The sequence below is a fragment of the Tyto alba genome, unplaced genomic scaffold, assembly GCF_018691265.1.
Source record: "Tyto alba isolate M040663 unplaced genomic scaffold, T.alba_DEE_v4.0 Super-Scaffold_3, whole genome shotgun sequence".
NCBI lineage: Eukaryota > Metazoa > Chordata > Aves > Strigiformes > Tytonidae > Tyto > Tyto alba.
This window is the reverse complement of record NW_024881304.1, coordinates 16,302,148-16,327,509: the sequence shown is the minus strand read 5'-3', so window position 1 is coordinate 16,327,509 and position 25,362 is coordinate 16,302,148. Positions and strand designations below refer to the sequence as shown.

The following is a 25,362-nucleotide window of genomic DNA, read 5'->3' as shown; positions in this document are numbered from 1 at the left end:
GACCTCCCCCACCCCCCCCACCCCCCCCAAGATGCCCGCTGAAATGAAAACTTGCCAATTACAATGGGAGTTTTGATAAGGCCAGCAGGAGAAGGATGTTCCAGACTTGAAGAAACAGCATGTGAAATGTAATATCTATTATTTTTTGTGCCATTACGGTGTGAGACAGGGACCTGCTGAACATCTTATCTTAAAACTCCAGAATACCTCTCCTGTGGCAGATTAGCAGTGGTGATACAGAGCAAATAAGCAGAGCTTACGCATGCATGTGATAATCACTCTTCATCCACTGGCAACGTCTGCAGACATTTACCTCTCTGCTCAGCAGGTAACTGCAATGCTACCTCACTGCAGCCTTTCAGATCTCTCTTTGGATGTAATGTGACAAAAAATACAACAATGGGTAAGTTTGCTTATGTTCTGAAACCACCATTTAACACAAGGATTGCCATTGTCTTACTCTTTCACCATGATACTCTGTCTTTTGTCGTGCCAAGCACGAGGGGTACTGGTCCATGGGGCTGTGTCCCCACCAGCAGGTAGGGCAGATCCATAGCTGGTGTGGGGGACCTGATGTTCCTGGGGCTTTTTACTGCAAAACGGGGCTGGTCTCAGCCCATGGCCTGAATGCTTATTTCCTGATGGAGTGCATTAGGTGTGTTCCTGCAGGGATATTTTCAATTTTATTTTCATCTGAAAGGATGCGCAGCCCTTTCTCAACCTTCCCCTCCTCTTCCACTCTCCCCTCCTTTCCAATTTTGAAATTTCAGTTTGGGGTGGCATCCTTCTTTTTCTCACTGCTATGGGCCACTTGCCAAAATGTCTCTCATAGGGAACAGAAGAGCAACCAAGTTGTTGCAAGACTGGGGATGAAGCTACAGGACCTCAACATAACCAGAGGTAGAGTGGACCCCCCGCCCCGAAAAACCTGATTGTGGTGGCTTTGTGCAAGCACTCAGTGACTCCTCCTAAAGGGAAAGAGCATTCCCTTTTTCTCTTGCCTTCCAAGAGCAGTGTTTCAGAGATAAGCCAAACAGCTGTGCCCACAGGATCTCACAGAGATTCCTAAAAGCTGATAATAAGGTTTGACAGTCATGTCATAATTGTTAACAATCGTATTGGAGATGTGCCAACAACCTCACATTCTCGCCGCTTCTCTGGATGAGAAATATTGCTCTATGACTCTATGTCTGCAAACCAAATTTGACAGAAAGGGACATTTTGTACAAGAGGAAATATAAAGGAATGTATTGTATTATACCAGATTACACAATGGCCTCGAAGGATGAAGTAATGAAAGAGGAGAGAATACAGTGATACCACATTAATATTTGTTATTTCTGCTCTCCGTGCATTCAAACTTATTATGTAGTTAAAGCTTTTAGGAGCCTGATGGAACAGCCTGGTGTAAAGGTTTGGCAGTGGGCATTTGGTATGGTCTGCTTATTTACTGCTGGTAAAGCCAGAAGTGATTGATTCAAGTTTGCTGATGAAATCTTACCCTATGAAAAGCCATTGCCTGTTCTCTGTTACCAGCACACTGTACAGAGAAAAGTTTCTAAAAGTATAATTTGGAGCTCCTTGTACTCCTCCCCTGAACAGCTATTCGTCCTGGTTAACATGCACCCAATAATGTAACTGTCAGAATAAATCACAGCAAATGATACTTTTCCATATGGGTGTCACGAATTTCAGAGCTCAAGGTTCTGGGATTTTTTCAGGCCGATGGAGAGGGCTAGTTCCTTCTGAAATTTGTTGACCCTCAGACAGCCATAACTCTTAGCAACCTTCACTGCAAAAGGAATCAAAATACAAATCAACACTATAAAAAGTGACATATGAGAACTATGTCCTTTTTGCCTGTATTTGTAATTCCTTTTCAATGGCTCTATTAGAACTCAAATAAGCACACCCATGCAGATTTTTGCATGATCTGTTAATGATTATAGACTGTTGTTTACCTTATCATGGAAGCTGTCAATAAACCAACTTAATGAATATTTTTTTTTTCTTGTGATGAGAATTTTAATTAACAGTTTATTAACTCACAATCCAATTCCCCAGAGGTCTTAGTGGAATTCAGGAAGATATATTATGCATATGCTCATGCTTTCTCCTAAATTTAGATAATTTCTGGTGCAAAATTATTACATCAATTTCACAGCACTGCAGATACAGCTCTGACCACTCCAATTATCTGTCTACTCCAGAATATAGCACCCGTAACTTCAAGCCATCATAAAAAGTTTATTAATTTAGCTCCACTGAGCGCCAAGCATTTTACTGCAGTGCAACAGAAAGCTATCTGGCATGTAAGAAACCTTTAGCTGTTTTTCTCTCAGCTTTCTAAAGGGACTTTCTAAAATTTGCAAGGATGAATAGTGAGTCTAATTCAGAATCTGCATGGAAGCTTCCCTAAATCCCTGCAAGAACAAACAAGAATTTAGGCAAGAAGCTGCTGTCTTCTGAGCCTCAGAAAAGTGAGGGTTGGCTAAGGACTGCAGCAGCACCAGAGCTCTCTTTTTCTCATAATTTCTAAGGGCTGCATGTTCATTTGTTTACACATTTATTGGTGTACATGGTTTCCCCTTGAGCAAGTTTTTGCTGGTAACTGATAGCAATAGCTGAAAAAGTTCACTGTTAACCATATTCATCCCAAGATTTATTGGTCTTGCTAACCTGAACATTGGATCCACCTGGTCAAAATATGGTAGTGGTGTTGGTTGGGTTTAAACTGACATTGTGCCCCAAGATCATACAGTCGGCTGGGATGCCCGACAGCCTGGCAGAAAGGATCAGAGATGCAGTGAAAAAAAGATGCCACAGAATAGAGAAATGCTAGTTTCTAGTGACCAGTGTATCGTGGAGTCCCCCTCTAGAGAAGAGCTGGGTATCTCTGACCTGAGCTGCTGCAGGTCCAAGCCTGAGTAGGGGGGAAAGAAGGGGAGAGGAAGCCACTCACCCAGACAAAACGAGGTACTGACCCCAGGAGAGTGTAGGCACCAGAGGCAGGGAGAGCTCCCCTGGGGCCGGTCAGTCTGGGGCTGCTTGGGATTGTAACACCTGGTTGTATGGGACCCGACAGATGTGTCTCCGGCACCGCTCTCATTCCCTACCTTTCATATGCCAGAAAATCCCACAGGGATTTCTTCTGCCATAAAAGCTTGGGTCTGGAATGCAAATATCCTCTTTCAATAGGATTGCTTTGTCTGCCACAAGAATGTTATTTTTCTAAATTTGTGATGGATTCTGTACTTACCAAAGTGCTGAAGTAAAACAAAATTCCCTGAGATCACAGTATGTCCAGCTGCTGCAGCAGAAACCAGCTATTAAAACTAAGCATGCTTTGCAACTCTGATGCCCACTGTTTCTTTCAGATGTAAAGGTTTTGATGTGCTCTTTGAAAATGTTAGTTGTCATGAGTGTTACGATACAATTATACCATTCGCTTGTCATTTTGTATTACTGCTGGTCAAATATCTGAAACCCCAAATTCGAAGTCTGTCTTTGAATTACAGAAGACAGCTGCCAAAACTGGCGGCTTAAATATGATAACTTCATCAGCTGTGCATCAGCCCGCAGCAGATGCCAAGGCTGGGGGAAGCAAAGCTACAGCCAGGGTAGTGCTTTGGGGAGCCGTGGGTCTCCCAGATACCTCCTGCTGAGGGTGTGGAGCCCTGTAGAGTGAGTGTTGGCTAACTGGGAGCAGGTTTGGTTTTCTTTACTGCTTTGAGAAGTCATGCACAAATCCTCAACAGTCAGTGGAACAGATGATGAAAATCACTGACCTAGATTATCTGCTGAACGGGTGGAGGAGAAAAAAAAAAGCAACTCCTGTCCATCGCTGCCAACACAGCCAAAACTGACTTCAGAGAGACGCATACATTGCCCAGGGTAAAGGCCACACTCCATTTCATAGTAATATCAAATGTATTTTGAGAAGTCAGAAGGTCTTTTTCTGAACTGAAAATGAATTGTTGCAGTTCATGGGCTGTTACTAGTGCAGATGCTCGAGGTTATGAAAGTGTAAAGACAGATTCCTGATCTTTAGGCAAAATACTGGTGACAAAGCAAAGTGGAAACTGAGGGAAAAAATACAGATTTTCTCAAGTGCAATAAGGAACCACTGTGAAGTAACTGTTTGAAAACTGCTTCAAAGTCACTTAAGTAAAGGAGAGTTTTCATTTTCCCCTCATTCCAGTAGGCTTTTAAATCAGGCCAGTAAAGGATAGACACAAATAGACTGACAGAAATTAGACAGGTGTAATAAAATGTATGTATCCATTTGGAAAAGGGACATAAAATGGACTTTTTACTTTACACAATGTTTAATGTTTAAATGTTCATACTTTTGAAGCTACTTATTTAGAACAACAATCAGACTTTCAATGGCAGAGAACATGATACTCTAATAGGTTTTGCAGACTTCTATGGAATGCTAAACTATAAAATACACCACCTATAAATTAAGGTTCAAAGGGTGACACAGAATCAGAATATTAAATAATGGCATCTTTTCCTAAGTTGTGTTAACTGTTACAGTAAAATGCCAATCTGGCTACAACATCTGCACAACCAAAGGACTTGTTAAAGAAAAATGAAACTTGTCTTTCTGCCAAAGTTTGGGGAGGCTTAAACAGAAATTAATATCCGTAAGAAATCCTGGAACATTTTTGAAAAATTATTTGGCTGGCAATACCTGCTGCTTTTCAGAGCTAAAAAAAAAAAAAAAAAAAAGAAAAGTGTTTTAAAAGTCATATTTCACAGTGCAGCTAAAACTTGCTCCACAGAAATGACAGTGCTTTGATACAATTGCTTTCAAATTTTGTTACTGTTGTTAAGATAAATTTATGCTTATCACACTTACTTCTAACAAAACAAATCTGATACATTCTCTACAGAAACAGACCACAGACAGGCTCTTGTATTCTCACAAAACATTGCACATGTTGATGCTAAATATAAGGGATATGGATGATAATGCAAACCCCCATTCTTATGTGCAAGTTTAAGGTGACAATTCAAGATTGCTCTCTCCTTTGGATCATAAATTCTCTCTCCAGTATGTGTTCTGGAGGAATACTGCCAGAGTAGGAATACTGCACTTGAGATGGTCTGCAAACACACACATGGCGCCTAAACACTAATAATTTGAAAAATCAACCATGAAAATGTAGAGATACTGAATTACTGTACATGCTGCTGTCTCTTGCTGTCCGTGAGGAAAAAAATGTATTTGTGTGTGTAGATAGCAAAGTCGTAATAGCGATTTTTGTGTGGCTATTTGTTTTTCACAGCATCATTGTCCATATTCCATCTAAAGACAAAAAGCCTTGCTGCAAGTCCCAAAGACAAAGGCATAGTCTTTATGAAACATTCTGGATTTTAATTTCAAAACTAATATAGAGGAAAAACCTAGATTGCCCATTATTCACAGTGGAAGCTACAACACCAAGACAAACTAATTGTCCTTAATTTTCAACCCAATGTGAATTTATTTATTTCCTTAATTTATTTAATTCCTCATTCTAAAATTAAAAAAAAAAAAAAAAAAAAAAAAGACCAAAACACAAATGTTTTTCAGATTTAGAGTCTGATATTTGTTGGCAACACAAAGCAAACAGCCAAGTCCTCAAGTCATTCAAGTAGTGAAAAGATTAAGTTGGCTACAGTTCTGTGTATACATGATATCTTAATTTTCACTTCCTAAATTTTAAATGAAATCACAAAGAAATTGCTTTTTCACCAGTCTGATAACTCTTCAGGAAGATACCCAAGCTAGATGTGCTTAGAAGTATTTAAAGTCCCATCTTAATGTTTAACCACTTGCCCATTTTTTTCAGTAAAATATCCAGCTGCTCATAGTTAAACATGCTAATGGTTCTTCTTTTCAAATTCTGGAATCCTCCAGTTCCTTTTAATTACTAGATTTTAAGAGAGTAATGGTACTAAGACATTTAGTCACTTGATGACATGCTGTTTCTCTTCTTGTCACTGAAAACTGATGCCTACAGTTTCCACTATTTTTGGTAATAGACCATGGAAAATAAAATAATCTATACTGTTAAATTTTAAAATCTTAATTCACTATTTTTCTCTCAAGGGACCTCACAGAAAACTGGTTTCTCTGGGCTAGTTTTCATTAGCCAGCAGGAGGCATGTGTTTGATTACCGAGCAACATTAGACTTTCTGGGGGAGATGCCAGAAATCCTGGTTCAGGGTACAATGACAGCACTGAATACACTGTTTGAAAACTTTAGTTTAAAATTGCAAGGTGCAGAGAAGAGAACATGAGTTATAAGGGAGCAGTCAACGGTGCGAACTTAGATCCCAGCTGACAGTGCTGGGGATGGTTAGCTGCTGAGATGCCGAATTCATGACCTAGAAAAAGAAACTTTGATTAGCCAGTAGTTGGTGGAGATCCAGAAACCAGGAAGCTGAGTATCCTTTTATTCAATGAAATCATTTCATGAACTGTAAAAGATACAGCAAATACATGGCATGAACTTCTCCAACAGCGTACAGAGCACTCTTCATTCCTGTTCAATCAAACAGAAAAAAGAAATTCATTCATAGCATTTGAGGATCGCCCGGGACTGTGAACAATGATATCTGTTCATAATGCTTTGGTTGTTATGACACCTTCTGGCTGTGGATTTCAGCTAATTAACAGTAATTATTTTATCCAGAGCATTTTTAGCTCTGGAGTGACTTCACTTCTCTGAAACCCGTTGGTTCAACAGCAAAGGTACCACCACCCTATCATCCCATAAGCACTTCTGCCCACAGCAAGATCCAGTTCTACTGTGCCCGTAAGGACTGACATCTCCAGGGTCTTTTCTTCCCAACAAATTGACACGGACAGAACTGAGGTGCTTCGTGGGATTTCAAACTTGCACAGTCCTCCAAGTGCCAGTAACCTAAGTCCCTCATGCATATTTGATTGCGGCCTTTGGTGGTAATATCCTTGCTTTTAATGTATGTGCACATTGTGCAGTTGCTGTGGGAACTATAACTTTGAGGTTTCACGATTTAAAAAAAGAAAGAATGTATTTATAGACTTTATTTATTTTGTTTATGAATCAACATGTTAATATTGATGCAACGGAAGAAGGAAAACAAACTTCTAAACAGAAAGCACAACATCAAACACTGATCTGTTTATTTTTCTCTTCTGCAAAGTTCCCGTAACAGGCAAAATCGCAGTAATGGGAAGGGAAAAAATTGCAAACTAAAAACCAGACAAAAGAGGAAGAAATTAAGCTGCAGATAGCTGAGTAGTTGAATTAAGTTGTTGAGAGATCAAGTTCTAGCAGTCACAGATTGCAGTGTGTTAGGAAATGCCGTGATGTGTTGCAGGCTCTTGCCGTGGGGTCCCAGGTAGCAGCCCCAGGCACTCTGAAGTTCACCTAAGGTACGAGGTCGATGCAACAGGCCGCTCAGGTAATCACAACAGTGGTTTCTAGGTTCATCTGTTGGGTTTTGGGTGGCCACAAAATGGGGGGTCTGGGTTTGCTTGTAGGCTTTAGGCTCATCTGAGCTCCCTTGAGGGGTACGTGCTCCGGGGAGCTGAGCCAGCACCTCTGTCATGGCCCGGCACCACCCTCAGCGACGACGTGAGCGTGGCTGACGTTGGAAGTGGTGCCATTACAGCTTCACCACAGTGCAAGATACAATCACAGATATATTATTAAGGAGATAAGAAAAGAGGAGTCATCTCATAGGTGGCCCTGTGGGGTGAGTCTGTTACTGGAAGCGAGATCCTTCTGTCGTCAAGCTGTCTGAGTAAAGCACTGTGGTTAATTCACCGAGCCAGGTGACTGCAGAGAAGGATCCAGGTCCCTCTCTACCTCTTAGGACACAAGTGAGGTTTGGCCAGGTTGGTTTAGTGCTTCCCTCTCAGAGGTGCTTTTTCTGCATTTCCACTGCATGAATTATGGGCACAGCAAATGTTTGATTTCAATGAAAAGCAAAAGGAAAGGAAACTTCTTTCCCCTCACGGTTCACAGTGGGCTGGGTGTGCACCAGAGGGAAGGAGGCCTGCGGGCTCTAGGTGTGTGGATGAAGTGGCATGAATATGTATGAGACTCTAACTGGCTCACACATGTAACCGAGGTGCCTAAAGACTTAGGCGCCTTGGCTAATTGTTGTAACCAATTAATAAGCCGGAGCCCGCTAAGTCTGTACTGGCCCATGTAGCTCATTACAAGAGCAAGGAATGAACCTGGCCACAAAAGCTGCCTGCAGATGGGGAGTATTTGGGGTTCCCAGGGGTAGAGAAGGTCACAGCCAGGCTGGCATCATCCCCTGCTCTCCTCAGCGTAGGAGAGCCCCGTGCTGGGGCAGGCAGGGCATCCCTGCTGCCCAGGAGTTGGCTGGCATTGCTTGTGGTCCCGATGGTTTTATGCAGCAGCCTGAGCAATGACAGAGCCTGGCTCTCAGAGTCTAATTCACTTTTCTTGTGCTTAATGCTGTGTCATGGCAGTGTTCACTGTGAGTGCCCAGGAGATGACTGGTGGTCCAAGCTGCCACTTCGCGGGCAGCACAGAGCACATTAGACCTGGCAGCTGCCAACCATTTGTGGCGTTTGAACAGACACCCCTTTTCACCACCTCTCCCTCTTCTATACCTTTTTCTGAACATGGGCTTGCTGGGTTTTTCACTGCACAGCCACAGCAGTTTTCTGTGCCTCCCGTTCCTGTTTTATCCCCTTCTCCTTTTTTTGACTTCACTTAAAACTTCCCCTGTAGTTTAATGAAAAACATAATAAAGTTGTCTACCTGCAGTGTTCCCATCCACCTTGCATGAGTTTAGGGGGAGAGTTTGTGGGTATCAGATGCATGTTGTAGTTTTCCCTTCTTCCATCCCTCCCATTTAAAATCCCTTTATCTGACTCTCTGATTTTGTTTCCTTCTGCCTAGTCCTCCTGTTTTCTCCTCTGGGCCATTCTCCTTTGCTTTGCTCACCCATACTGCTGAATCTTTCCCTTCGAGCACATTTGAACTCCATGGCAATGGAACTGGGTTTTGTCTCTAAGATAATTATGTGATACATGGAAAAAATATTCTGCTTTCCACTGATCCAACAAAGATACATAGTAGATTTTGAACCTGGAATATTAAAGGATTTTTTTTTTTTTTTGGTCCAAAAAAGAAAGATTTTGCAATAAAGCTAAATATGTTTGAAACACACAGCAATTCAAAGAAGTAGTCATGCCTGAGATACTAATATTTACTTTTTTTATAACACAGTTCTGTACAGAGAAGTTGGCAGAAAGAATTGTGTTGTAAGCACAAGAGTCTATCCTTTGCTTTCATGTGTGATTACAGCACATTTTGGTGGCGCAGTTTTCTCTGGCAGTGGAGCACTTAACAGTGGACTGAGATTTCTAAAAGGCTGACCCCATGCTATTTGTACCTACTTCATTTCCCAATTCAGTTATTTATGAATAAAGCCAGTTATAGGGTATATTATAACTTAATTCTGTGATTAATGATTTTGCTTCTGCTGGTAAATAAACTCCCTTTCTACTACATAGAGACAACGTTGGATCCAAAGGAAGAGGCAAGAGTATGTTGGCCCCTTCCCCTGCTGATTATTAAGTTTTATGGAAGGTAGCTATTTTTATTCTGCTCTGATCACTGTAGTCTGGTATTCATTTAATCTGTAGTCCATAGCTACTACATTTTATAAAAGGTGAAAAACGAGGAACCTGAAATATTCTTACTGGGCTAAAAGAAAAGTGTGAGGCTGACTTTCAGTTTGTCACTGTTCTCCATGTGGATGCTACAGCTCTTTTAGATAAGAACATTATTGCCACTGTGTTGAATGGATTTTTTATGATGGTATAAATATGTCAATTAGTATTTCAATTAGCATCCATGACTAATCCTGCCCACACTAGGAAGTTGCAGTATGCAAGTTTCTTACCAAAGGGTATGTTTTTGTTTCTTTGTTATTCAAGTGTAATGCCAGTTGACAACTTCAATAGTGGGGGATAGGACAGAAAATTATAAGCTTTCTTTTTAATGGAAGGTGAAGGATTGGCTAGAAGCATTTCAGCAGAGTGTGAGGTCTTAATTCTCCTGTATTATATGAAATTCTATATTCTACTTCACATTATGCATCAACTCCTACAGACTTTCTTTTAAATTGTTGAATGCTCCAAAGTTTTTATGAACTTTGTAAGGGATTTTGTCATACAGCTTTGTTCTCATACTCTCTAGCTGATGGTATAGCTCCTGAAAAGTCTCATAAAAATAAAGTTATTCTTAACTGTGCTACCATACCATCCACACCACCACGTTTAGCTAAGGCAAGGCCATTTTATGTTGCCTTAACTGTAAATGGTACTTTTTTATTAAAAAAAAATAAATCTTTAAGCAATTAATGTGCTAAGATTTAATGTTGAAAATAATCTAGCCTTCAAAGGTGGCTAAAGCATACTACAAAAAAAAGAAGCCCAACAAAAAGTTGATTTTGGCGCTCTGTTTTGATATATCTGGAAATAAGGTATTTCTTTATCTTTTTTCATTATTTCCTTTATGCCAGTAGAGGGCACAACTGTTTAAATCACATTCATTTCATACACAGCACACCATAATAATGGCAATTTAAAAATTTGTAGGGAAAACCCAGTATACATCTATTTCCAATAATGAACATTTGTGGAGTTTAACTGCATTGTTCAGGAACTGCTAATAGCAAAGAGAAGACTATTTAAATGATTTTGCATTCTAGAATTGCAAGAGTGTTTGAGTGTTTCTGTACAGTTCACTATCAGAAAGCAATGTTTTGGGCAATAGGAACAAAAGATAAAGAGATGGTATTGCATATTTATTTTATTAAAATAAAACCAATACTAATGTAAAACCTAAAAACATTAATTAGCTGCTTTTAAATAATAGAGATTGGGAGGCTTGGGGTTTTTTATTAAAAATTTATATATAAACTTGGTAAACTTTATGTAAACTGCACTGGGAAACCAAATCTTAGGGTAATTTGTCATTGTATTATTCCATCTGACATTTATGTAATGGGAATGAGAGAGGACTCAGTATAAACCATGGGCTTGAAAATGATAAAACAACAGTTCTACTTGTCATGCATCCCTTATGATAGTTTCATTCAGTGTTTATTTCTGTCAAGGCTTTGAAAAATCCTCAATTCAATAGCTTACCTGAAACTGTAAAGGAAATCTTAATTAACAGACAGAGTATCCAGTAGGACAAAGTTTAACAAAATACAGAAGAAACAGTAACTTATTTTCTTCTACTTTCTGACCAACATCTGTAAATTTTTGAAGATAGCCATGTGCAAGACTTCAGTGTGTAGAAAACCTAATATTGGATTTATTCTAACCCTGAAGTTAAAGATGTTATCTTCTAGCCAACCAGCACATTGCTGTCAAAAAACTTCGACAAAATTATTGAAGAATGAGGGAAACTGCCAGCCATGGATAGAATCGTTGTTTGTGATAAGGTCACAATAAGGATCAACATAGCTAAAAGTATCAAGATCCCACCAAACCATCCTAAGGAAGGTTCTGGCTGAATCATTCAGCAAGATGCCAGGAACCGAGCCAGAGTACCATGGCTCTGCAGTGAGCTTAGAAGAGGTAAAAAGAGTAATATATAGATGGAGAGCAAGTAATGCATGTACTAGAAAAGAGCTACCTTTAGCAGGGAGTGTGCAAACTTTTCAAAGTAATTTTTGAGTCTGTGAACCTTTTCCCTTCACAATTTAAAAATGATCCTTTTTCCCTTGTCACTCATTTTTGCGGTGATGTGCTGCAGATGAAGAGCAGATTTCTAGTGCATGCAGTTACTCTTACAATATTCTGTGTAGCTAATTGAGCAGCAGGGTAAATTAGAGTTAGCAATAGCATCCTTAATAAATGCGAGTTCCAACATCTCCTAATTCCCTCAATCTTCAGATGTCTTTACAAGATAGAGCTACAATGACTTTCCAAATGTTAGCTTGAAAACAGTGAGAAACAGCTGTCTGGGCATCTCTTCTCTCCTGGAAATGTTTTTTACCAGTACAGTGAGCGCCTTAAGCAGCGGGGTAGTCAGTCCTCTAGCTTCTCAAGATCAGCAGAGCGTCCTCCTCTACCAGCTCCCTACAGACCTGGGGAAATGGGGACCAGCTGGAAAGATGAAGGAACAGTCAAGAAATGGTTTGATTCAGAGCGTCATGGACTATGGCACTGGTCTCTCTGTATCTGAAAGCAGCTCTCTGATTACAGGGAGGATCTTGTCCAATTTTATAAGAATCATTCCTTTAGATTCAAGCCATAAAATCCCACGTGCCCTGCAGGAGTGGCAGGACCTTCTCCTTCAACAAACATAATGGCTTACATCCAAGCCACAGTCCTTTTTACTATTAACATTCACATATAGAACCTTTCATTTGAAACTAATAAAACTTTAAATCGTTGAAGCTAAAGCAACTGATAATTTGAAAAAAAGATATACTTGTATGCTGATTAAAGAGTGTGACTTCCATTTGTATTTGGAGGTGTGTTAGTTGGATGGCAATGCCATCCTTAAGGATTTCCGCCAGAATCCCCACAATTTGGAGGGAGGGATTTGCAGTCAATAATATTACAACTTTAACGCTCCCAGACTCTTCCTTTTTAATTTAGAATTCTCTAAAGATTTTAAAAGTTGCTTTCAATATGTTAAGGTCCACAACTGCCCTCATGTTGAGATGCAATAACATTTTGGTTGGAGGTCACTGACATACTGTTTGCCTTATTGTTTCTGTTCAAAGTACATTTGCACAATGTCATTTGTATTTGTGATGCAGAGTTTTCCTATCAGGGTATTTACAGATCTCAGAATTATTAGTACTTGATTTAGCAAAGTATTATTAACCTAGACAGAAATAGTATGATATGTTTTCATAGAGACAAACATAAATATTGGATGGAATACTTCACCAAATTGAAGCTCCTGGGGTACTTTTTTGTCTTGTTTATCTTTCAGGTATGCTGTTTTTCCTTTTGCTTCTTCATAGGTCAGTGTTATTTATGCTCATTGTTTCATCTGGATGCATCTGATCGTGCTGACAAAGTTTAGGATTAAAGGCACTTACCTTTTTTTTTTCCCCTCAGAAACGGTTCAGGATGTCTGAGTTAACTCATGAATGAAACTGCATGATATTAAAACCAGACCCTACTCCATCATATTGAAATTTAAAATGTCAGATGATTTTTGAAGTTCTACATACAAAACTGTGTCGCTGGAGCACCACTCCATGGATGCATGGAGGGTGCTGCGTAAGAAATTCTAGCTGATGGCTGATGTGATGAAGACAGTTCCTGATGCGTGTCATGACTGCCCTCAATTTCCCAGCTAGAACTGAAAGCTTTGGAGATGACTAAAACCAGCATCACACTTGGAAACAAATATTGTATCATTATAGAAATAACTTCAAAAATATAAATTCTTTCAAGTTCTTTTGTGTAGCTGAAAAAATCAGTCACGCTAAGAAAAAGGGAATGAGGAGTAGCCTGTTGTTTCCTCCACTCCTCCTCAGCATAATAGTGACGGGGATCACATTTCAGAGTGCTTGTAAGGAGTATTTCTTTGCTGGTCAAAAATTTACTCACCTCACCTTTATTGGCAGTGTCTGTCTACGCTTTGGTTTCTGTCTTCTAACCCTTAACAGCAAACTCACAGTCATGCTTTGGATGCATTTATCCTTCGGGGGTTCACCTCTTCAAAAGTCAGTCTGAGCCCCAGAGAGGAGTCATTTCTCATCCTCATGTCATGTGAGAGCTCCTCAGTACTCTAAACAAATACCTCATTTCTCTAATAAACTAAGCCAAGTTTTTGGTAGAATTAAAACCTCCGATCTAGGAAATGTTCTATATTTAGTAAACTGTTGAACAGCACATCAGAGAGTTTGTTTGAACAAAGGGTGGCAGGGGTGGTGGGAATATAATTTTGTGCTTAATTCTATTTGATTAGGAAAGTTACGCAGCCCGTCATTTAGCTTTCAAGACAGCCATAAAATGTCTTTGCCTTCTGCTGAATTGCTAGCCAGGCCTTCAGGCATCAGGCTTGTTTCTGCTTAACACCAGCTCAAGGTTGCCAGTTAATAGGTAATGATAAGAGCCGATCCATTGCATTTTAATAGATATGACAAAATCAGGCAGAAGTACTGCGAAAATAACTTGATATATAGTGAAGTAATCATGTTTTAATGCCTAGTAGCTGCAGATGTTCAGATTACTGTAATGCTATTAAAATGAGTATCTATTAATACACAAATATTTCAATGACACACAAAAGCAGAGCCAAAAAAAAACCCACAACAAAATAAAATCAAAACTAAAAATGCTTGTTTATTGGAATTAGCCTTCAATCACTTATTAATTTCTGGTAGGTGAAAGGCTGTACATCTGAAAATATCATGCTCTCTTTCTGTCCTCCCTCCCAGAGTTAAAGATTGCTTTTATGCCTCCATCTACCTATATGTGAAATAATTTCACCATTTTAATTTTGTCTCCCTGTGATTTCAAGATATTGTATATCAGTTTGCACTCACTGGGCGCTTAACCTTCTTATTATCATTTTATTTCCTGTATCATACTCTCCAGTACAATTGCACATAATTCACTTTCCTTCATCGGTTTTGTATTAGTCACTGTGGTCTGAGCTAGGTCCTGCCTGCATTAAGGAAATTTGCATCCATATAACAACACTGGTGTGGTCATTACAGAGGCGTAAACATTTAATGCATGTAGTCTGTGTCAGGGCAAAGTGAGGCTTTCGGTGCTGCAGTTTAATCCAGTCACATAATTAATTTCCTTAATACAGACAGGGCCTCTCATTAGCCTCCCCCTCCCGGCCCTTCCCTCTTGCTGCTCCAAACACCAGTTACACTCTCCATTTATTAGCACGAGCAGGAGCTCATGGAGACAATGAAATGGAAATTTTAAGATGCTGGTGATTTAATTGATTGCATTTGATGCCAACAGAAGTGTTATCATTGACTTCAGTGAAAATTGGACTAGACTGTTGCTGGATGCTTCTAAAAACGCAATCCTTTTTAACATAATGCCTCCTAGGCCTACGGAGAGCAGGATTATATAAAATGGTGGCAAAATACAGATGGCCATGGACATGAGGAGAATGTCTGATATCGGCGTCAGCATTGAGAACATCAGCGGTGTGAGGTGACTGTGCACCAAGCACAAGAGTGAAGGCAGCTTATCCCCTGACACTGCCACGATAGGGAGTCTCCCTGTGCTTTGAAGAACTGGCGTGCTATCTTGTGATACACATATTCAAAATACCATCTAGTTACCACAGTTGACCTCGGACTTGAAAGAAATGCATAATCTATTAACCGTAGCTGCAGATCAAGGCCTCAGATAAGTTGATACCAATGTTGGCTTCAGGAGAGAAGCATGTCTTAAAAATAAGAAAGCTTAAATTTGCATTAAACACTTATCTTTAAACTAGATTTCCATAAGTATTACTGTAAAAAGTAGATTTTCTACTCATGTAATGGCATCCAAACATCATACATTTTGTCCATATATTTTCATCATTGCCACTATTATGCCTGAAAGTGTGACTGGAAAAGGTGGGCTACTATAACCCTTGCACATATAAAGAAAACTAAATTTTCAACTGTTTAATTTTTAATAGCCTACTGTCTAGTGGCTGTTTCAGATTAAATGAATTGATTTATCTACCTCCAAAGAAACTAATAGCAGTGATTGTCAGTGGTAAGACCAGACTAATGGTCCATCGAGTCCCACTGGCTATATCCCATTTTGACAACATCCTAGAGGCCTTTTGCAAAACAAGTTCAATTTAAGCTTGAGGTGTTTCTGCCAGTGGTAAGAGAAAGTCTTTGGAATCTAAAGCATCTAGGAGACAAGCAATGATTGATTTTTCTGGAGAAATTATGGTGGATCTGCGTCTACTTGTTACTGGTGGCCAAACTCCCATTTAAAAATTGAAAAATCAAGGTTTGTCAAAGCAGATGGTGACAACAGCAGTGCACAAAACAGTTATATAGGCTATACATACACTGAAAATGTGAACACGGCAAGACAAATATTACTTGAAAGCAGACACAGCAACTCTGGCAGTCAGGGCAGTCAGCAGAGAGCAGCGAGGAAGGTGTAGTTACTGGGAGCAAGCGCTCAGCTGATAGTTTGCATCCACACCAGCTGGCATCAGGATGGACAGGGTTAAGTTGGGTCTTCCAACTAAATTATTTATTAATTGTGAAGTTTAAATATCATACTCATTTACCTGCTTTCACCCATGCTCATAAATTAGTGGGTTTTTTTCCACTTTAATCCTTATGAAGCATTAATTAGACAACATTAGAGTAGAAGCATCTCCGTTCTTCTCATATAATTTCTGAGACATGTCGACAGTGATGTCTGAATGACAAGTGGAAATGAAAAAAAATCACTAAGCTGGAAGTAGCGTGAGACTTGCAATTAAGTTGTTATTACTGAACATGTATATTACAGTTCGTCCAGAAGCCCCAGACGGCAGAAGGGCATCACAGTATCAGGTACTGTGTGAAAACATACCACCTAGCCTCAGAGAATTTACCATCCACAAATTGATTATCTTCAGTAAGTCTACGGTGATACTGAACATTGACTGTGTTTTCAGAAATGAATACAGGAAAAGCACTTACAAAAGCACTATTTCTACATGCCGGGGTCACTATAGAATAAGCGAGGGAAAGTGTTTTGCTCTCTTTTTACTTGTCATCTCAAAGATTAGAGTCATCTTTTAGACCTCGTAATCTCATAAAGTGCATCTCCGACAAAAAAAAAAAAAAAACAACATCTTTTACATGGTGCAACTTGATACCTATGATAGGAATTCGAAGTCTTTGACTTAACTAAAATGAAAAAATAAATATTACTTAGCCAAAGTAGCCAAAATGTGGGGCCAGGCTGGAGGTGACAAAGGACATCAGGGAAGGAAAGCTGCAGAATGCATTTTCAAAAGTTTAACAGCTCCTGTGGTCGGTCAAGCATAAAAGTACAGGCTATCCTTCTCATGCTGGTCTTGCACAGCTAAAGCTAATATTTCCAAATGGAGAACTATGCCACAGGTCCATGACCTTGTCAGCTCACATAAGCCCAAGTGAATCGGGTGTAGTGAATACGTGAACAGCAGACCTCTGAGGAAGCCACATCTGCATTTCAGGCTTTGATCCTGGGTCTGTGCCCAGGGAATGCCCCGCCGAGGTGTCCACAGCCACCATGCCCCCACCTGTGCTAAAATCTGCTGTAAAGACTTAGTGTGGTAATAACAAAAACTTAGCACTATCTTCTAGGCAAAATCCCAAAGTGGAGTTTTAGAGATGTGATGCGGTTGCCATGCCGTAATACATCAGCTGAGCTACAGGAACAGGCTGAGTGCGTGCGCCTGCTCCGTGCCAAAGCTGAGCTGAACCGTATTTGTATGAATCTCGGTGCTCAGCTCATGAACAGTAACTCATTAAATCTCAGTTATGCTATCATCTCTATGAGTCCTATGTGATCGCACTCTGCCAATTAAAAATGCATCTTCGTTTTTTGAGATAATTTATTTTTTGACATCCCCTCCTCAGACCAGTGCCACGTTCCATTACAGAAGTGACTATGTTTCAGTGCTGGACATCCCTTAATTACAGACTCACACATGCATAGAAAAGTAAAGTTGTCTCTTCAGGTCAAGGCTCCTACACTAACTCTGGGTCAACAGATGCTGTGTCAAGTTTCTACTATCCCCTGAGGAGATGTCACCGTGTCCCAGCCAGCAGCACATTTTGATAAATAATCACAAAAATAGACGGGAAGGGAAACAGAGGTGGCCATCGACTTAAATCTTACTTGTTGAAAAGCAAACTGTTTTCATCTTGTCCTTCCCCCCAATGCCCGGAGAGCCATGCATCACCAGACAGTCGCCGAGTCCTTCCCTTCTCTTGCCATCAACAGCTTCCCCGTGGCCAAAAAACCAAATCCATCCCTTGTCTAACTGGTGAAGCAGAGTAGACTAATGTTGCACTTTATTATAACGTACACGCCGCTGTGCTTTGGGATCCTGACAGATAATAAAGGTTTCAGGAAACTTATTACTATTTGTTATATAACCTGCTAAAGAAATGGACTTATAGGAATTCCGCTCAGCCTTAATTACAGCAACACAGCCATAATACTGTGATCAGCTGGAGCCAGATTCAATAAAATCTCCATCCGGCTCCAGCACAGAGACCGACGCGAACCTGATTCTTTCCCTGGGCTCGCAGCCCAGAAATTTGATGGAGTTTTTATTTAAGCTCTTAGGTGTCAACTTTCTTCGCACAACACCAGGCTCGCACAGGGCTGAGGAGGAAGGGGCAGCCCACCACGGACCCCCCCCTCGCCGCAGGAGCATATTTTACCCGCTTTCCCCCCTCTTGCCCTTAACCGGAGTTCACGCCGCTCCGGAGTGATTTGCAGCGGCGCCTCCCCGGGCTCTGAGGGAAGCTTCGGCCGCCTTCTCCGCCCGCCCCCCCCCCCGCCCCCCGGGACCGGCACGGCGCGGCGGCTTAGTTAGGCTGGGCCGGGCCCCGGGTGGGCGGGAGGCCGGGCCGTGCCCGCCCCGCCCCGCCGCCTGAAGCGCGGCGCTCGCCGCTCCAGAAGAGGCGCCGGGCGCCGCGGAGAAGCGGCGGGATTACGGCGGGGAGCCGGGGAAGGAGCGACTCGCCTTTGAAGGTGGGCAACTTCAGGCAAGAAAGTTGGGCGGCGGTGCCCCGGCGGGGTGGTGGCTGAGGGGGGGGGGGGGGAAGGAGGGTTTCCCGCCTCCCGCGCGCGCCCGGCTTGCCCTCAGCCCGCCCGGGCGGTTGGGAGCCGCGGCCGCCGCCACGCGTGGGGCCGCTGAGTGGGTTGGCGGCGAGTGGGGGGCCGCGAAGAAGCGGCTCCGGCTGGGCTCGCAGCCGTCGGGCGTTATTTTAAACGCCGCGGGAGGGGTCCCCGCCTGGTTTGTGTGTGTGTGTGTGTGTGTGGGGAAATAACAGCGGGGGTCGAGGTGCTGGCTCGCTGAAGGCATCTACAGAGAAATAAGGCTTCTCCAGGTGAGGTGCGGTACGGGCACTTGGTACGTGCTCCTGCAGCACCGGTGCAAACGCACCGGGCTGCTCTTCGCCTGATTGATTTTTCTACTAATTGCATTAGCACCTCGCTTTCCTGCGGGCGCGGGTGGGGAGCCGCTGCGCGACTTTTCCCCGCCTCCTAAAGCATCTCCTCCGCCGTTGCAAGCGCTCCCCAAAACGTCTGCGGTTCCCCCAGCCGCTGTGAGGGGGGTAGGGGAGCGCCCGGGGGGTGCGGGGCTGGGCGCTGCTGGGGTCTGTCTGCTCGGCCTCATCGCTGCCTAAAAACTACCGAAAATCTGAATGTTTGCATGCGTCCCTCCCCCTCCCCCCCGAAAATTGTTTTAAGTGAGTCTGGAGTTACTCAAGTTATAAAGCTGTGCTTCTTTGGCTTTGCTTTTAATTAAGTACTAATAATTGTCTCGTAATTCGACAACGCGAGTATATGAGCTTTTCCTCCTCTCTCTGGTGTCGGTGGGAATGCCAGCGTGTTCGTTCAAAAAACCCCAAACCCTGCACCACTCCAGTGAAGGCTTTTTGGAAAGCTTTGCCTTTTTCCTCTTGAATAATCATTTTGCTCTTTCCGTGTGCCTTTCGGGACCGTTCAGTTTCCACTGAATTCTGACAAAACCAGAACTTTCCCATCAGATATGGGGGGAAAAGGTTGAGCTAGAGACGAAGTTTCGGGGGTGTCTCTCGGTGTCGTCGGCAGTAACGTGGCACGACACAGCTCACGACTCTGCTCTCCCTCTGTTCCTGTAGCTCTCTGCAGTAGCCTCTCTGCAGGTTTTGTCTGCTTCGGTGTTCATTCTTTAACTAGTGATTTGCCTTCTCTTTTGGAACTTTTTGATTTTTATTTGTGATCCATATGAGCTGCTCCTGTCCCCAGTATCACCGTGTGACCTTGTTGCCAATCAGGGATGGTGCCTGGCTGCGATTAACCTCAATCCAAGCACCATTTTGTTGTATGCATGGGAGGGGAGATCAGTGCATTTCTGGTGTGAAATGATCCAGCAGTAGCTTTGGGTGCTCGCTGGGTAGTCATGATTACCTTTCTGATGACATTGACACACACACAAAATTACTAGCATACTGATTTTTTTAGCAGTCCTCAAAGTGCTTGTTTTCATCAGGGGAGATAATATCAGTGTTTTAATTATGAGTGAAAAAATATTCAAAACCTTACGAAGGACAAGCAAACTCTCCGAACTGTTGACTGTGGTATTTTGCAAGAAAAACTTGAACGATATCTTAAGCTGCATGCCAGGTTTGTTCAGTGATGTATTTTTTTTTAATGTATATGGAGAGTTATGAACGAACTATTAAAATTAGTAATGGAAATGCTGAACTGACTTTTAAGTATTGAAAGTGTATTGCTACTCCATGTGGAATTATTCCAGAAAGTTGTTTATTATGCAAGAGACTTCCCGCACTAATCTGGCAAATGAATTTGTGAAAGCATTTGAGGAGAATGGTTTAGTGAAGGTGGGTAACTCTTGCTAAAAATGCTGCTGACTTGTTGGGGCTGCAATTTAAAGGCATGTTGATGCCCTGCGCTTCTTCCCTGAGCTGTGAGCTCCCTGTCCAGCCACACAGGCACTTCCCTTGCTCATCAGGGTTCCTACAGGCTTTATAGTATTTTTACTTCTTCTCTGTATTACTCGTAGCATTGCCTTGCACTGGGAATGAACTACAGGCTTTGAGCTGCAACTGTTGGTGTTTTCTGTATATGCAAAGCAGTAGGAGGTGCCACTCAGGTCCCTGTTGTCAGAGCAGAGGATCTTCAAGTTGGCACTGGCATTTGCTAGGGGATTTCTCCAAAACTGGTTTTGCGGATGGTTTCTTAATGAATAGAACATCAGGTAGGGGTTGCCTAATTCATTTGCGACTTAGTGCTTATTATTTTAAGGGACGTCATAGACTTTGTGAGAAAGCCCACGGGCTTCAGAGCTGCTGCGGAGCGGTGGCAAGCTCTGGTTCTGCACGCAACTCCTGTAGCTCTGGCAGTCATTCAGCTCCCGTGCTGGTGACCTTAGTTAGGGTCTTGCACAGAAATCCGTGTGTGTATCCAGTTGGCTGCATGCTCTGCAAATCCCTGGGCTTGGGAATTTATGGACGTGAGTTACGGACCTACCAAAACAGCTGCTTCTTTGAATTCCTAAAGAGCAAGTCACTGTAGCTACGTAGCAGTGCCATATTTTCGTGTTACTTTTCCATAATGTTTGTATTGGAGTTTCCGCCCACAAGTAAATGTTTCCAACCACTTGTGTAGGGAGGGATGGTTTTGGGTGGCTTTTGGTTTGTGTTTTTGTTTGTTTTTTTTTTGAGCAAGAGTCACTGTCTTTTCATTTTGTGCCACATCTTGATGTTCTTGTGGTATTGTAATGGGAAATTTCTGCAAATAGATTCAATCTTTTTACTTTTTTTTTGTGGAAGAGACTGATTCTTACAAGTGACATAATCCAATGGTTTTATATGAGTGTAAGTGATTATCAGGGTTTGCTTCGATACTGAAAGACACAGATTAACTGCAATCTGCAAACAAGATTTTTCATGCCTTTGAAACAGTGAAAGGCACGGTGGTGTGCTGCTGCTGTCTGAGGAGCCAGCGAGCCTGTAGAGAGAGGGAAGAAGTTATTAGTGATGAGGCATGACTATGGCTGGTGGTGAGTATCCTTCCTGAGTATAAAGATGACTTTACATGACTTGAGAAATATATAGAAGGTGGGACTTGATTTACTAGAAGATGCAATGAAAATATGAAGTCTGTTCATCTGTAAAGTTACTTTTTCTGTAGTTTTCATCCTTGGTGCTGACTTTCGCAGCTAGGTCTGTCTTGTTCTGATATCAAATATGTAATATTCTAGGTCACGTTTGGAGACTAGTGAACACAAGGCTAATGAATGCATCTTGAGTGACTAAAGTTGAACACTACTAAAGTTACAAGTGACACTTATTCAGGGGACTTCTGTGATGGATGCGTTGCTTAAGGCCATGCACATGAGCGATGTCAAGATGGATTAAATGGCAAGATGCTTTGAAATCAGCTGTTGTTTAAAGAAGTCACAACTTACTGTTTTTTGTCTTCAAAACTGAATGTGCCCCATAAACTGTCTTTGGAAATGGAGGAGCAGAAGATGTGCCTTGATGCTCATGCTCTGAAATGGTTGTTCTGTGGCTGCTATCCTTAACAAAATGTATCTGCAGTGACAGCAAGTCCTTATCCAAGGCTTTTTTTTTTTTTTTTTTTTGGGGGGGGGGAGGTGGTGGTGTTTTGCTTTTCAGCTCTACAGCTTAAGTTTCCCTTAGAGGCAGCTTTTTTTTTAGCAAAACCAGGGAAAGATCAGTCAGTGATTATCCCAATTAAAAACAATTAAAACACAGAAACATGAAGTTGATGGAGATGCAGTCTTCTCTTATGTTAACATCTCCACCTTTAATTTAGTGAAGCTATTTAGAGTCTTAGCCTTAACTTTGCAATGTAGATTGGAATATCCACATGTTGCAGCATGTGATGTAGGATAATGCATTAGAGGAAGAAAATTAAAGAATCATCAGTGATAGCTTGTAATGTGCCTTAACATAGGAAAGGATTAGATAAAGGCTGCAGGTCTGTGTAAAATGATGAGTGTTTACCTGTTTACAGGTACTGATTCATGTGCATTGAGAAACTTGGTCTGTGTTTGCAGTGTTTGACTGACTCATGAAGCATTTAAAATATGTACTGTGGGGCTACCTATATGGTGGGCCCCAGAAAATGAGACACAGCAACATGGGCTGTGAAAGGCTTTTGAACAAGTGCTTCAGATAATAGGAAGAGAAAACCAGAGATGACCAGACTTGTCTGAAAGGTTCTTATTGATGAGTTAGTTATTGGGTGTTGGGAAATACAAGAGTAAACCTCAGGGTTTTTCCATGAGAGAGTTGTACTGCTAGCTCGCACCCCAGTGCACCAAACTCCGGCAAGTATTTCTTCTAACTGGTTTGCTCTGAGGTACTTTGACAGCAATAGGTTAGACTTCTTTTTTTCTTTAAATATTGGAAATAAATAAGTTGTTGTCGGAGAGACTAATTCCAGAGAGTCAGGCTAATATTTATGGTAATGAAGAGCATGCTTTTGAAATGTAACAGTGGACTGAATTGCCTTTTTTTTTTCCCCTGACCTGTTATCTGCTTTGTTTCTTGTGTCTGGAAGTCTTGTAGCTGAACCCAAACACTAAAGGGGAAGAAACAGAAACAAAGAGACAAACAAGAAAACCCCACAAAACACAAACACCCCCACCAACAAAAAAAAAAAAAAAAAAAAAAAAAAAACCAAAACAAAAACAAACCAAACCAACAACCACAAAAAGAAGAAGAAAAAAAAAAAAAAACAAAAACACACCCCAAAATCAAAATCCCACAACCTCAAACAAAAAACAAAGTCTGTCTGTTGTGTCACGTCGTCCCCCCTCCCCGACCTCCCAAAAGAAACAAGCCTAGAAAACCTCAAAATGGTCGCTCAACATAAAATCATTTACTGTGCAGTGCTAGTATGACTTGAATTGTATACATATACAGGTGAGTTAAGCAACAATGTAAAGATACAGTGGAAGTTGTTTTCATTTAAAGGCTTGTTCCTTCTGGTGTGCTGCAGTGATGGGCAGAGGGCATGCATGAGGGGCTCTGTAATACAGTGCATATTATTTAAATTTCCAACCTGCAGATTGAAGGGGAAACATGAATTATGATGACAAGGAGTTAGTAAGTGTGAGCATGAAGGAGCTTGTGAAATCTGACTTACAAGACAGTGCCACCAGCCTCCCTGTCACCCTGGGGGCCTCTGTGCAGCGTATGAGGCAGCAATTCCAACAGCTCAGGGTGGAGCAAGGCTCCGTGCTGCACCTCTGCTCAGGTGTGTGTCTGGTGGTGGCAGGTGTCTCTCTGTTTTCCTGATTGCAGCTTATTTGCAGCAAAGAGTCCAGAATGCTTAAATAGGTCCAGCTGTTACAACTTAGTCTCTCCATATAGTGGTTAAATGAAGAAAACTTATTAAAGCATTTTGTTGAGCACAGCGAGTCACTTGTGTAGTGCAGTGCCAGGGATGCTCTGGAGTGAAGACCTCTTCTGTTCGGGTGAGGTGCGGTGGACACAGTGCAAGAAACACCAGAGCCATTGGGTATGGACAGGTTTTATATCTGTTACTGTAGATCTATTACTATATGCTGTTTCTTTGGATTTGAAATGTATGGTTGAGGAAAGACACACTTGTACATTCAGTTATAATGGAGAAATGAGAAATCTTTAATTTTACTGTAATTTTAAAACAGTAGTTTGAGCTTCATTGAAAATTTATGGTTAAATCTAGGTTACTTCACCATCTGCATTTTAATCCAAGCAGTAATTGAGCCACCCTGGCATTAATTGTTTTAAAAAACGCTTTTCTCCCTATTCCTGTTTTTTGTGTACCGATTCATTTTTTAAAAAATGCCATACTATTTCTCTAGCACTGCTGAAATCACAGTACCATGTTTGTAATTTGGGGAGTGTGTTTCAGTTCAGTAGGCCTTGACAACTCTGAAGAGTATTATCGCTCAACATATTTAGGTCTCTTATGAAATTTAAAATATAATAAATTACAGCTGTTTGTAGCTGTAAACCTCTCTTTGGAGTAAATTGGTAGGGAAAATCAACTGGTTTTCCACAATCTGACTTAATGTAAAGCATGACCAACATCCCTTTTGCTTGTACAGAGGTCAGGACAATAATTTTCAGTGTATTGCGCTACTTGACTACATAAGGAGCAATCCCGTCTAATCCAATCCAGAACGGGTCAGTAAATGATAAATTTTGTTTAGCTTGCAAGCATACTGATTTTCACAGTTCATTTACAGAAGAATCATGCATCTCCGCATTTGAAGATGCTCCATTTGTTGAAGTTCTTGTCTCTTAGCATTCCCAGTAAGATGTACGAGATGAAAAATACTGTTTTAATGGCATATTATTGTGGAGACATTTTACATGGAGAAACTAAGAAATCGGACTCACATGGTTGATACAGAAACCATCATTTAATTTTCCTGATTTATAATTAAATGTTTTGATTTCCTCCTGGCTTCTTAAGGCTTATTGCAGTGGCCTGGATGTGCATCTGTCCTGCTGGTTGAGGACAGTCTGTTTCTAAAACCATAAAAACAGAGTCTGTCTTTGCTACCACCCGACCATTTACTGGTGCCCTCACGGAGGAGGGGACAAGCATCAGGGTATGCTTGATG

The 25,362-nt window shown here is 41.5% G+C and overlaps 1 protein-coding gene across 1 annotated transcript in view; it reads left to right on the top strand.

The window, feature by feature from the left end:
- The first annotated feature begins 18,617 nt into the window (after positions 1–18,617).
- The window catches only part of LOC104367775 (contactin-3), a 112,763-nt gene continuing 106,018 nt past the window's right edge, over positions 18,618–25,362 (top strand). The window contains exon 1 of the mRNA XM_042799671.1: positions 18,618–18,734. The gene's annotated coding sequence lies outside the window, so the exon portion shown is untranslated. The remainder of the gene's footprint in view (positions 18,735–25,362) is intronic.